The sequence below is a fragment of the Calliphora vicina genome, chromosome 2 (genome assembly GCF_958450345.1).
Source record: "Calliphora vicina chromosome 2, idCalVici1.1, whole genome shotgun sequence".
Lineage (NCBI taxonomy): Eukaryota > Metazoa > Arthropoda > Insecta > Diptera > Calliphoridae > Calliphora > Calliphora vicina.
In genome coordinates this window covers 15,834,886-15,849,532 of record NC_088781.1, presented here as the reverse complement: position 1 = coordinate 15,849,532, position 14,647 = coordinate 15,834,886, and the positions used below count along the sequence as shown (strand labels likewise).

General features: G+C 28.0%; 1 protein-coding gene across 2 annotated transcripts in view; it reads left to right on the top strand.

Moving 5' to 3' along the window:
• The first annotated feature begins 379 nt into the window (after nt 1-379).
• The window catches only part of beat-IIIc (beaten path IIIc), a 210,073-nt gene continuing 195,805 nt past the window's right edge, over nt 380-14,647 (top strand). For both annotated transcript variants that reach the window (XM_065501809.1, XM_065501808.1), the window contains exon 1: nt 380-875. The gene's annotated coding sequence lies outside the window, so the exon portion shown is untranslated. The remainder of the gene's footprint in view (nt 876-14,647) is intronic.

Sequence of the window (14,647 nt, the reverse complement as noted above, 5' to 3'; positions counted from 1 at the left end):
TTATAAGAAAAAGTGTAATTTTACTCAAACAGAAAAAAGAAAATTATTGCGAAGACAAAAAATACTTGCCCCAAAAAAATAAGAAAAACGAAATGCATTTAAAGAAAAGTGTCAAAAATTGTGTGTTCTCATTAAAAGTTTGATAAATTTTTCAGAAAGAAAAAAAAACCTAAAGAATTTTTTTCATTTTCGGGGTTAAACTACAAATAATTTATAAATAAAATTGAGATCAATTTATGAAATTTAAAAAAAGAAACATAAATTAAATAAAAAAAATAATAATTACTGTTTATAAGCAAGTGTAACAAATAGTGTGCAGAAAAAAAAGTTCTATAATATTTAACGGTTTATAAATTTCAAAAAAATTTGCAGCAACTAAAGTGTGAGAATTAGCCAAAATTTATGGTGATAATCTGAAAAATCATTGATAAAAATAATTTATTAGTTGTTGATGTGTTTAAAACATAAATTTTCATTTGAGTGTAATTTGTAATTAATTAAAAAAGTACATATTTACATAATTGAAAAAAAGGTAGAAAGAAGTAGCAGTAAACAACCAGCCATTAAATACAAATTAAATAAAAAGCACAAGTTTGAAACAATTTAAAACCAAAACAAAATATTTTACAAGTTTTGTAAAAATAAATAAAACAACAAGCACTTAAGCAAAAACTTTATTTAAGGCTTGTGTAAAGGATTATTTTTGTTTGCGTGTCTGTAGTTGAATCCTTAGAGCTAAACGGAGACGTTGTTGTGGCAGCAACAGCAGCAGTACCAGCACCAGCAGTAGAAGACAAGTGTTGCTTATTGCTCATTACAAAGGGGATATTAAAATTATTCGAAAGTTTAAAAGTTTCTACTCGAGAGTATAAAAGGTAAAATATAAATTTATATAACAACTTTTTGATTTAGTTTGGCCAACTTTTATTGTTTGTATGTTAGTTGTAGCAACTATTTTAGTTTTGTATGTTGTGGCAACCAGCAATATGTAGCTAGCTATACATATTGGATATTTAAAACTTTTTAACAAGTAAAGAGTTTTGCTTCTATTTTACTTATGACATTTTCTTGCAAATGACCAGTGTACACCAACCAGTTGATATATACTATAATTTTGTTTTTGGGAAACTTTTATATTGTTAACTAGACAGTTTTGTTTAGATTTAAAGATAATTTAATAAATGAAATTGGTTTATTATTAACTATATCTAGCTTTATATTGTTTTAAATGTGTATTGGCAATTAGTTTTATTTATTTGATCTCACAAAATTTGTTTTGGAATGACACACAACATAATTTTAACATTTCTGTAAAACAGCTGTTATCTTGATTTCGAAGGACCAATTCAAGAGATAGGAAAATATTTACTCCGAAAAGTATTGTAGTAAACTTTAAATCTATTTTGTTTTCAAAACTATTATAGCTACAATATTGCATACTATTGAACAATTTTAGAAATTGTAAGATTTTATCTGGTACGAGAACTGGATAAATTCCCTGTCAAATTATTCGTAGCTTTTATTATTAATGTTTTTGCAAAACATCTATTTTATGTACTTTATTTTCCTTTCAGATGATCAGTTCACTTTAGGGGCAGGATAATATTTATTTCGAAAAGTAGTAAACTTTAAAGCCATTTAGTTTTCAAAACTAATAAGCTACTTTGCTTGACCAAATTTAGAAATTTAAAGATTTCTTTTTAAGGTTTTATCTGGTAAAATAACTAGATCAATTCCTTTACAAAATTCTCTTTGTTTTTATAAATATATCGGAAGTTTTTTTATTTTTTTAAGCACCCAGATTAAAATTATAAACTACCAATTTTAACAGAATCATATAAGACTCCTTTGATAACATACTGCAACAGTGCAAAAAATACACGATCATGACAGTATAGGTTCGACTCTACTACCAAAGGGTAGTAAAACCCTATACTCAGTTTGGTGATATTGGTGACCAATTTTGTTTCATGAACCTCCAAAGATTTTGAATATCAGTTATTGAAAAAAATAGATTTTCTTCCTATATTTTTTTTTAAAAAAATTACATGGAAAAGTTATTTTTTGGGGAAAAGATGTAAACAAAATTTATTTGCTGGACTCTTAGCTATATTATTGCCATATATAGTTAAGCGGTATCACCAAGTCTGAATAAGCTGTTGGCCAAAAACTGATGACACCTTTTTTTGAGGGCTCACTGATTTTCAGAATCTTTGGACGCCCATAAAAAAAAAATTGGTCACAAAATCACCAAACTGAGTATAAGATTTTAATGCCCGTTAGTAATACAAACGAATCTAAACTGTTTCGTCCGTGTATTTTTCCAAAAGTCTTCATTTATTGCATTGTGTAATATAAGGGCGAGATCACAGGGTAACACAGAGACGAGACGTAATTGTCAAAAAACCAAAGTCTGTTATCAAAAACCTAACTTTTGCAACAATGTATTTGGTTTTTTTTATCAGACATATGATTTGTTGTATTTTTGTTTGACAAATCGGAGTGTCTCGTCCCTATGTATAATTCTCTATGGGCGAGATCTTAACCCTCTAATCCCCAAACTTTAAAAAGCTAAAAAAAATTGTAGAATAATTTCTTTTAAGGTAATTATGACCCAATAACCTCAGAACAGCCATCAGAAACTAATTTGCAAATTAAGTTTAGGAACCAGGTGAAGAGTGCCTCAGGGCATTTTTGCCGGATTAGATTTAAAAACAATAATTATGATACGATTTTATTTAAAAACTAATGAAAAAGAACTAATAAAAAATATTTCGAATAGATCGCCAAATAGTCCTTTTGAAAAATGTTGATGTCTTTTTTATTATTCAAAATGTCACCAAATAAATGGTGGCTCAATTTAACCTCAATTCAATAGTCAGGTTAGTATTTTAATTTGCTTTAAAAATTCCTAAAAAACGAAAATAATTTTTTAGTTAGATATTGTTTTAAAAGGTTAAACATTGTTATTGTTTTAAAAGGTTAAACACAGAACTATTTCTTTCTTAAGTTTAAACAAAATCGCGTAAAAAATATAACACATTTCATATTATTTGAAAAAATAATAGAAATTCAAAGCTTTGTTAGGCTTTCTTTGTCTCTAAATTAATAAATCGTAATTATTCGAGTAATACTTTAATCGAATAAAAGTTCATAATATTAGAAAATTGCTCAACAAATTTTGAAGTTTAGACGAGAAAGTGAAATGTAGGCAATTTTTTATAGTATAAGGAGTTATATAAATTCGGAACCAAACCATTTCTATGACAAACTTTTGAGTGAATTTTCCTTACTTTATTTAGCTGATTTTTAACTAGTTCATCTACCTAATCTCTGCTATATCCAATGAAGTTTATCCTGGATTTTATGATTATTCTCAACAGTGGCTTTAATGGTATTAATGGCTACTATTACAATTTTTCTGTGTCATGTTAGATTTCATGAATTATGACACGTTATTTAATTTTTTTTGAATTTTTTAACCATGAAACTAATCTATGAAGTCCCCTTACGGTTGGGGAAATTTTGACATCTTTTAAACAATTGGAATGTCGATTTTGTCCAATATAGAAGCTTAAGCAGTAGGGTACAAAATTTTAATCAAATTAATTTATAAGGGGAGATGAAGCTCCAACTTGACAACCTAAGTACCATTATGTCTTAGTCATTGTGATGAATGAATTTCTTAATTCATCAATTACTAATGCTGATACTAGTTTCAACTACAATCAATCAAAATAAATGAACATTTCTTTAAAACTTTACCCAAGTAACTAAGAAATAAAGTATTTCTAGAGTATGTTTAAATTAAATGAAAAATTATGTTAAATTAAACTGTAATTCTGGTTTAAGATAAATTTTCATTAACCGTCATAAGGTCTTCGGGTCAAATTTGATCGATTTTTAAATTAAAATTGAGTTTTTTCTAAAAGTGACCGGTTGGTATTTTTGATATTTTATTACTTTTATTTAATTTAAAATGTAAACAACTACGCTAGGTTTTTAGAAGAAAAAATATCTATTTTCTATTTGGGTCAAATTTGACCTGAATATCGTTAACGTCAGTAAATTTGAAGACCTTTTGAAGGTTAAAGAAATTTAATTAAAAAGTTCTTATTATAAACAAACAACTGAGTATAATAAATGTTCTCGCTTGATACAGCCGACTGTGTCTCGTTTTTGATTAGTATGGGGTGCAATGTCTTAAGCAGCTTCTCAGATGTAAAAAGAATTAGATTTCGATAAATGATTCAAAATTCTTACCTGGAAATAGTCTGTGAGTTTAGAATTCTTTTAGGTTTTCCAAGAAATTTCAGAAATTCTTTTATAAACATTTACATTTGTTTGAAATTTTGGTGACATTTTTATTATATTTATGCAAATTATTAATTACGTTTAATTTTATATTGAACAAATTTCTGGACATTTTTTTTTAAATTTGCTGTCAAATAATATTTATTTTTAACCAAAAAATTGGTAAATTGACTAAATTAATTCCTCTCAAATATATTAAAACAAGTACAAATGAAGCAATATGATATGAACATTTTAATTAACCTTCAACATTATTATTGCTTATCATATTTTATTACACAAATTTACATTTTCCAACTATTTCCCTTTTATCTCCTTCAAACATACCCTCCAAAAGCTATTGAACTCTATAATTTTTTTCCCAAAAAAAAACTTATAATTTTATTATTCATTATCAATTATAATTCAGTTAAACAGCTGCAATGTTTATAGACACTACTACTACTACTCTCCTTTACGTTATTTTAAATTGACTACAAAAATTAAATTTTTTTTTTATTTCTTCCTACTATTTGTTTATTTATTTACACTGTGCACAATACAAAAACCCAATGTATTAACCCTCTTCTTTACGTAAAGCTGCTATAAAAAACACAAAAATAAATAAAACAAAAAAAAATACTCTACATGGATTAACAACCAGCGTCAAATACTCGTCCGAAAGGCAAATACTGTAAATAAAGTGAAAATTGAGAAAAAAACAAACCAATGAACATTATTGCAGCACAAGCTCTATCAAATGTTTATTTAAACAACTGTTGGTTGCAGTGGGTGGAAATTGAATTATACCCAAATGCACAAAGTAAATAGTTAATTAATCATACAACTGATTTTACACATTTTTTACTCTTCTTCGGCTCTTTTTCCTTACCTCGTTTGTGTTTTTTGATAATTTTTTATGGCCACTTTTGTGCCATTAACGGCTAAATAAATAGTATAAAATTGTTAATGAAATAAGCTTGATAAAAACAAAATGTGAGAAGGGGTTTATAGGTATTGATAGAAACTGGTTGGTTAGAAAGTGATGATGGGTTTATTAAAAAAGTGATTGATTGATTTGATTTAAATATTTATTTTGTAGGATGTTTGTGGCATGTTTGAGGAGGTTTATAAGGATAATGAGTGATAAGTTGTTGAGGTAGATTTGAAAAAAATAAAAAGCATGACTGCTTTTCTAAATAAATATAAACTTTTAAACAAAACCCAGGTGACTTACGGTCCTAGATATACTTAGTAGAAAAACTTTAATTTCATAAAGGATTAAAATATGACTTACAGAAGCCGTCATCAAACGCAGAGAAAATACATGTTTCGGCATGGTTACGACAACTATACTATGTTCTTTGTAACAATTGGGGTATTCACACGGTCTGCTATTTGTCATATTGACATAATGTCCTAATATATTATAATAGTTGTTGTTGTGTTTTAAACAAAAAAAAGGATATCAAAAAGTTGTTATACGGGAATACAAAATTAATTTTTTTGTTAAGAATTAGTGTGCTGAATTCCCAATAATTGATAAATTCACTGAAATTTATTGTTGGGGGATAAGCTAGTTCCAATGCGCATTTCAATGGTTGCTTAGGCAAGATCATCAGGAAACCTTTTCCCAAAAGGCTTTAGAAACTAAAGATATTATACAAATACACTTGTGTGAATGAGAATTACAGACACTCAAGCTTTATTTGTAAAAATGTCAAAGCTTAAACAAAACACCAACAATAAACAGTGAGTTTATCTTTTCATACATTCCTTATTATTTATTACAAATTATTTTATGAAAAAACGATAAACATAGTTCAAATAGTCTTATTAGTTTAGAAATTGTTTGTTTGAAACACAACAAAAATGTGATTAAAATATCATAATATATTAGGACAATATGACAATATGACCAAATAGCAGACCGTGTGAATACCTCAATTATATTGTTGTCGTACAGATATAATTGTTATTTTAATTCAATTTTAACAATATCTTGGTTACTGTAAACATTATATTTTCATCGCAATTATAAATACGAGTATGGTTCACCGAAACATAATTATTTTTCAACGACAATAAAACAATAATTTTCTGTCAATTTATCAATAATATTATGATTGGGAATTTAGCACGTTAAAACTAAAACCTATTAAAATAAAATTTTGTATTTTCAAAAATGCATTTTAATAATGATATGAATAATTTGATCATTATTATTAGTAATCATATTATGATCATGTATGACAATGGTATTACGACTATATTTAATTATAATATGCTATTTTATGATAATAATAATGATCATAATATGTTTGGAATACAATCATTAATCTTATTATAGTATGTTGCTCTTAGATTATGTTTTTCACAAACATGTTTTTTCTCTGCGTGCAGATAAAACGGAATGAAAGGTTATCAATTAACGCATTTTTTTGAAACTTGCAAATGCTATCAGATTTTAAGGCACCCATTACAAAAGTATTTCTAAGTAATGGAAACGGTATTAAGTAGTCCAACAAAGGTAGTGATTGTCTGAAAACTTAACAAATGTATTTCTTTGTATTAAAATGTCATCAAACAATATTGTTTCTTCAATAAAATTATGTCAACAAAATATTTTACCTTAAAACTAAGTTTTCAAGAAATCTTTTTTCCATCTTAAAACTTGATAGTGGCGTTCAATTTAGGAGCGAGTAGTGATCAGTAGGGTCGAACTTATGTTGGGCATTGTCTATGTTCTTTGTCATCCAAAAATCAAGAAAATTTGAGCAAAATCGAATAACTTTTAGAGGTTTCACATTTTGTTTGAAGTTTCGAGTTTTGGCTCAAAGTAGCAATAATCCTATTTGCTAAAATTTTCTGCTCTTGGTTTTTAGAAGAGAGAGAATAATTTTTAGAAATTGAAAGCACAGAATATCGATAATATCCAATATAAGGACCACCCTAGTGGCCATTTATGCTTTCAGTTAGACGAGAAAGTCTTTTCATTTATCCACCTTCAAGCTTTTATTTCACTTGTCAACTATTTTAAAAATGACCATGAGCTAGTTCAAATTTCTTTAGTACTGATATACGGAAGGTGTAGATTTCGAAAATCTCCACTAAAATAAATTCATCTTCCTCGTGTTTCGAGCATCATAAATCTGCAATATCTATTGTACTTGTCTCTCTATTATATCTAGGGCAAAATTCCAGCATCTCTGATTGACTAAAAATAATCTCCACTAAAGAAAATTTATCTCCCTCATAACGTCTAGTGATTCTATGATTTAGCATCATAAATCTGCAAGATATATTGCACTAGTCTCTCTATTATATCCGTGATTGACTAAAAATTATCGTAATTTTCTTATTTGAATGGCATTCGATATCGAGCTCGTCTCTCGTCTCTCTACATCAGAGCTTTTGTATAATTTGAGGATCATACCTTTGATTATTTTACTCTTACACCTTTAACAGAGGAATTACTTCCATTCATTCGAATTTGTTGACAATCAAATGATGCAGTCTTAATAACTAAAGTTTTTAGTTGCAACAGCAACAACCGAATTAATCTATTATCAATAAATTTGGTTGGCACAACGAATCAGTTTTCTTTATGTAGGACAAGTACTATCAAACGATTACCATTACAGCAGCGAAAAAGTATCAATCCCTGCAGATAGCTCATTCGTAACGAAAAAGAATTCCATTAGCGAATTTGTAATAAAAGAAACTGGAATAACCTTTTTTGTAATGAATGGAATTCATTCAATATTTTTTCATTTGAAAGCCCATTGAATTGGATTAAAAATAGTTAAATTAGTCATAAATATGCAGCAAAAAGTTGTTCATTTTCTGCATAATTCGGGCATAACCGGCTGAACTGGAAAGGAATTCTCTTTCGGCATAGGAACCTTAAAATTGATAATGAATAAGGTGGTAAGTTTGCTGAAAAATATTGATTTCAAAATTTTGTCTTAATTTGTAACATGAAACTTCCTCTGAAACCAACCAATCCATTTTCAATTTTCTATAATTGAAACGAAAACCACGAGCGTGGCTATAATGGATTATAAATCTATTAAGTAGCAAAAAAAAATATTTAAATATAAATTTTTTATACGAAAAACAAAAAAACACGAAATCAATAAACTCTAAAAAACCACTATACAGCATATTTCCCTTTAAAACATTAACAATAAAATATATTACGTTTTCGTTTTTTTTCTTTTTGCCATAAAACTCAATCAACACTTTTTCTTAATATCACAGCAATGGCACACTCATTTTATTCAATTATAGAGTGATTTCTGTGTATCAGGTTTTTTTTCTTCTCAGTTTTGCTGCTGCTGCTGTTGTTTTTTTTCTATGCATCAATGAATAAAAATGTAACTGACAGATTTTTGTTTGAATAGTTTTTTTTATTAAACAGAATCGATTGGCGTTTGTTGGTGATTGTAGGTGGTTGTTGGCTGCTGCTGCTGTTATTATTATTGCTCTATATACATTTATTTACATTATTTACCGTTGCATGCATTAATCTAACGAAAAAAAAGAATAAGCCTTTGAGACATCAATGACACTAGCAAACGCTAGAAATAAACCTCAATTTTGTTTAAAAACATAAGGACAGACAGACGGACGGACAGCCAGTTAAGGCAGACATACTATATAGACAAAAACGATTTTACACTTAAACAATCATCTCGTCACACCCGCTTTCACTACACTTTACACCCCAAAAATCAACTGAAAGAATCACATTTGTGTTGATGCTACACACAAACCAATTTGTGCTGCTGCTGCTGTGGCATTAATTCATTTCAATCTTATTTGATTTCTATAAAAATGCATTTGCCATGAATATTGCTACAAGGTGTTGAGGGCAACACTTTGCTGCTTCACTTATTAATGCGGGATATTGTTTTTTTTTTTTTGCTTTAGCTTTAGCTTTTGCCGCTGTACTCTTTCTCTGTTCATGCATTGATGATGACGAAGGTGGTGATGCTGATGGTGGCAGTGTTGATGATATAAGACATCATCATTGAGTGTTTGGTGAGCATTTCATCTGTGATGCATGTTTGGGAATATGTTCTCATGTATTCCTAGACTAAAAGTTGGATATGTGGAGAAAGAAAGAATTTCGTAGAAAAACGACAAATTGTTTTTTAAATTGTCAGCAAAATCAAAGCCCAATGTAACATGTGTTGACATATATTGACAGTGCAGACGACAGTGGCTAAGAAAATTGATCATACTACATATGTTAATTGATTAACATTGTTTGCTTTAACGATGACCCTTAATTGGAAAGGAAATGGATTAAAAAAATTTCCTGAAGTCCAAAAATTTTCAAAAAAGTTAAAAAAAAAAGACAAATTCTACTTACTCATGAAATTTGCTAATATAGAATAGTATATATGTACTTCAACATTTCAACCTGTTTAAATACAAACTGCTTTTTAAAAGGTGTATTATAGAGAATTATCTGCTACACTAAAAAACACATATAAAATGTACACTCAAAATACACGCTTGTAATCATATTACATTATCTTAAAATGAGCGAATTCACTTAATTGCGAATCAAATCGAAAAGAATTCGTCGATTTTTATGCTCGATATCTCATTTTGTTCCCACTACATGTGGCTTTGCGATAAAATAATAAATCTAAACAATTTCTGCCGATTTAGATTTTTCATGATTTTTTTAAAACCAAAAAATTTGATATTTTCTCAAAAAAAAAATATTTTTTGCTTCAATTTGTTATTATAACTCCGAAAGTGCTGGGTCGATTAAAATGCAATTTATACACGAAAATTTGTACATACCATGGGGAATATGCTTCTTAAATTCAATCAATCGAAAGAAGGGCATTAACTACAAAATTTTATGTATATCAAACAAAATATTAAAATTTTGTGAAAATGAGCGAATTCACTTAATTGTGAATAAATTCGAGTAGAATCAATAGATTTTTATGACCGATATCTCATTTTATTCCGACTACATGTGGCTTTGCGATAAAATAATAAATCTAAACAATTTCTGCCGTTTTCAATTTTTCATGATTTTTTTAAAACCAAAAAATTTGATATTTTCTCAAAAAAAATATATTTTTTGCTGCAATTTGTTACTATAACTCCCAAACTACTGAGCCGATTAAAACGCAATATATATGTGAAAACTTGTGCAAAGCATGGGGAAAATGTTTTTGAAATCATTCAAAAGGAGAACAATAACTACTAAATTTTATGTATATCAAACAAAATACGAAAATTTTGTATATCAAACAAAATACGAAAATTTTGTGAAAATGAGCGAATTCACTTAATTGTGAATAAATTCGAAAAGAATCAATCGATTTTTACGATCGATATCTCATTTTGTTACCACTACATGTGGCTTTGCGATCAAATAATAAATCTGAACAATTTCTGCCGTTTTCGATTTTTCATGATTTTTTGAAAACAAAAAAATAGCTTTTTTTACTAAAAAAATATATTTTTTGCTTAAATTTGTTATTATAACTCCGAAACTGCTGGGTCGATTAAAATGCAATATATATATGAAAATTTGTACAAAGCATGGGGAAAATGTTTTCGAAATTCAATCATTCAAAAGAAGAACATTAACTACTCAATTTTATGTATATCAAACAAAAAATTAAAATTTTGTGAAAATGAGCGAATTTACTTAATTGTGAATAAATTCAAAAAGAATCAATCGATTTTTATGACCGATTTCTCATTTGGTTGCCACTTTATGTGGCTTTGCTATAAAGCAATGAACCTGAGAAATTTCTGCTGTTTTTGATTTTTCACGAGTTTTGTAAAACAAAAAAATTAGTTATTTTCACTTAAAAAATATATTTTTTGCTTGAATTTGTTATTATAACTCCAAAAATACTGAGCCGATTAAAACGCAATATATAAAGGGATTAAAGGCTATTTAAATATAAATTTTCCAAACTTTATGTTAGTAATACGAGACTAGCCGTTTTTGAGCAATCATTAATCATGTGGACGAACATGTAAATAAAATTCACAATTTTACTTAAAAACCTCTCTATAGAATTTGAAATTTGGACCATATTTGTACTACTAGAACCATAACACATCAAAATTGTGTAGTGGTTTAAAAAGCCTCTAAAATTTTTATGATTTTGTTGCCCTGTGATCTACCTATGAAATGGGTGTTTGAATAGGGTTCTACGCTTTTTAGGTGCCTTCTTATGGGTTAAAAAAGTTAAAATGTGTGAAAAAACCAATTTTATGGGAAGAAAAATAAAATATTTTTTAAAATTTTTGATTGTTTATGTTATGTTTATGTTATTCCAGAAAAGTTTTTTTTATTTTATTTTTTTTAATTTTTTCGAAATTTTTTTTTTAAATTATTTTTAATTTTTTTGTAAAATAGACAGTGCAACACGAAAAAAAATAACCTTATACGGACACCACTACGTGAAAAAAGATAAAAAAGACCAGTGTCTCCCAGTTTTACCCAAAGTCACGCCCCCAAAGATTTGGTGCCTCTTGTCATTTTTGCAAATAAGTGATCATTTTCTCAGGCTCATATCTTGCAAACAATTCGGAATTTTGATTTACTATCTGAGGCTAAATTGTAGCCCTTATCATAAAGAACAAAAAGTGTGAACTTATAAAATCAAAAAAACTTCATCTTCAATTGGTCTACAGGCTAAACTGTGCGCTGTCAAAAAAACCTAATAGAGTTAGGTTCTTACTTGTTTTTTAATATAAATTCTTTTGAATACAGATATTTAGAATTCGATAATAAAATTAGAAAAATGGAGTTAACCATTTTGCTAAATGAGCTTCTTCGTGATTCATATTAATAACAAATTAAATAAATTTGAAAACTTTTAGCTTCAACTGTAACAGACACAAAAAATTCCCAACATACCTGTAATTGCTGGCATTTAAAATGAAGCTATAAATATTTTTGAAATTCAAATAAGATTTCTTTTTTTTTAAATAAAGTTAGCAAAATTATAATACCCAAGTATTAAGGATTTTACAAAGAAAATCCTAGTAAAGCGAACAAAAAAAAAATAAAATAAAACATTTCTAAGGAATATTTTAAGAAACTGTATAATTTGGCAAAGTTTTTGCAATAAAATTTTCAAACAGAAATAAAATTTTGCTAATAAAATTCAACTTTGAAATATAAAAATAGATTTTTCAAGACAAAGTCCTTAAAGTTGATTTTTTTTCTTCTTCATTTCATCACAATAAAATTCTGTACAGCAGGGTAAATATAAATACATATTTTTTTTGTGCACAAACAGACTTGATTTTAAATTGAATTTCTTTTGCTTTCACTGGCTTTTTATAGTCCTCCAGCAATTTTTTTCCATAAAATTTGTGGTTATTTGTTTTTCCTGGCAAATAAGACAGAATTTAAGAATCTAAAAAAAAAAACAGAAATATTTCCCCAATACATTTAGCATTGCTTATTTTCTTTAAGGATTTTTGTTGATTTTAAAGTTGTCTGTAAAAAGAAAAAGTCGAAAAATAAAATAAACAATAATAATGAAAAAATAAAAAAATAAACTTATAACTCAAACAGCATTCCTTGCTGTTAGCTCAAAGTATAAATTTTCAAATTGAGGGTGATGATTTCTGAACATTAATAAAACACCAAGATGATTTACATGGAAAACGTCCCACAAACCAAGAAATTCATATTGAAAAGTGGGAAAAACATGCTTCTTTTTTTACCAAAAACAAATTGTAAATAACTAAAATGCTTAAAAGTATAATTACAAAAGAAAACCTTAACAACCAAAAAAATAAATAAAAGAAATCTTATTTAAATTTTAGCTGCCCTTAAAAATCACACAAAGCACAACAATGAAACAAAACCAGAAATTGTTCACCAAAATTGTGTTTTTTTTTTTCTTTTTGAGGCTGCCTGGAAAAGTTTAAAACGCTTTTAACCACTTATGGGTGGTATGTTAGCAATTGTTTTATATTTTCCGACTTTTTCGTTGTTTGTTTAATTGACAGATTGATAGATGTTGTGTGTGAGTTGTTTTTTTGTTGCTTGTTTTTTCATTTAAGTGCTTGAATGAGTCTTGGCCTTTAAAGTTTATTTAACAATTTGTTGTTTGCTTGTAGATTTTCATGTTAAAAATTTGTTATTTTTTTTGGAGGCAGATTTTCATGCTATCATTTTTTTCTCTCTCTATGTTGTTAAGTGTGAAATAATAGAATAATTTTTAATAATGTGGAAATGTAAAACGAGTTTTTATATATCAATTTAGTTTATAAATTTTTAGGGTTATTTTCTAAATGCATTTTTAAATTAATGCATTATTTTTAATTATGAATTTCAACGCTGTTATAATTACACCTATCAAATGTTAAATTAAGATATTTTAACATCTGCTTAAGAAGTTATGAATGCTTAAACATTCACACTTGGTGGATGTTCTACATTTCTGAAAAGTAGACACAACTTCCTCTTTTTTGTTTCTTCTTGGACCAGCACTCAGTAGATGATCCATACTCATGCAAAGAATTGTCTTGGAACTAGGAAAATAGGTTATGGGAGGGAGGAAATACAGAGTAGTGTCTGTCTTGAACTATCCTACATTGAAAATTACTTGAAAGACTTTAGCGGGAAGTTTGTTCTACATACTGACAGTACGGATGTGTTTTTCATGAAAAACGTGTATTATAGTATATTAAAATCTGCGGGTATCAGGAACAAGTTAGCTAATTCCATCAGAACACTTTCCATTGTAGTACCGATAGAACAGAGAAATTCAGCCCCATTTCGTCGGTGCTTCAGCGAATCAATAGAGTTGGATACCCTACTGTCACCAATAATCTCCATCGCCATCTCCAGACACTTGAAAAATATCTTTAGACCAGCGGGCATCACATTGAATTCTTCTGGAATGATAGAAAAATACGTCAAACATTTATTTTTACATTATCGAAAATGACATGCAATTAAATAGCACTTAAATTTTGTTCTTCTTGTTTTTAATCTCTTTTGTGATCTACTTAATGCTCTTCTCTTGCATACTTGTTTCAACATTGATGCCCATTTACAAACAAAAATGATTACACTCACTTTTTGTAAACTTGCTTCACCAAGTCATTCCATTTATAATTTTTTATATCGCTTTCAAATGTTTAACTGTAATAGAGTTTACCGTTGTGAGCACAAAAAAACTTTTTAATCGGCCCGCCCTGTTTTAGTAGGCGTGGCTAATGTAATATTTACTTTGTCGGTTAGTGTAAACCCAAAAATGTTTCCCATCAATTCCAATAAGTCAGTGTTTACATCCCACACCACCACAGTGCGGAGGCTATGTTGGGTGGTGCCCTT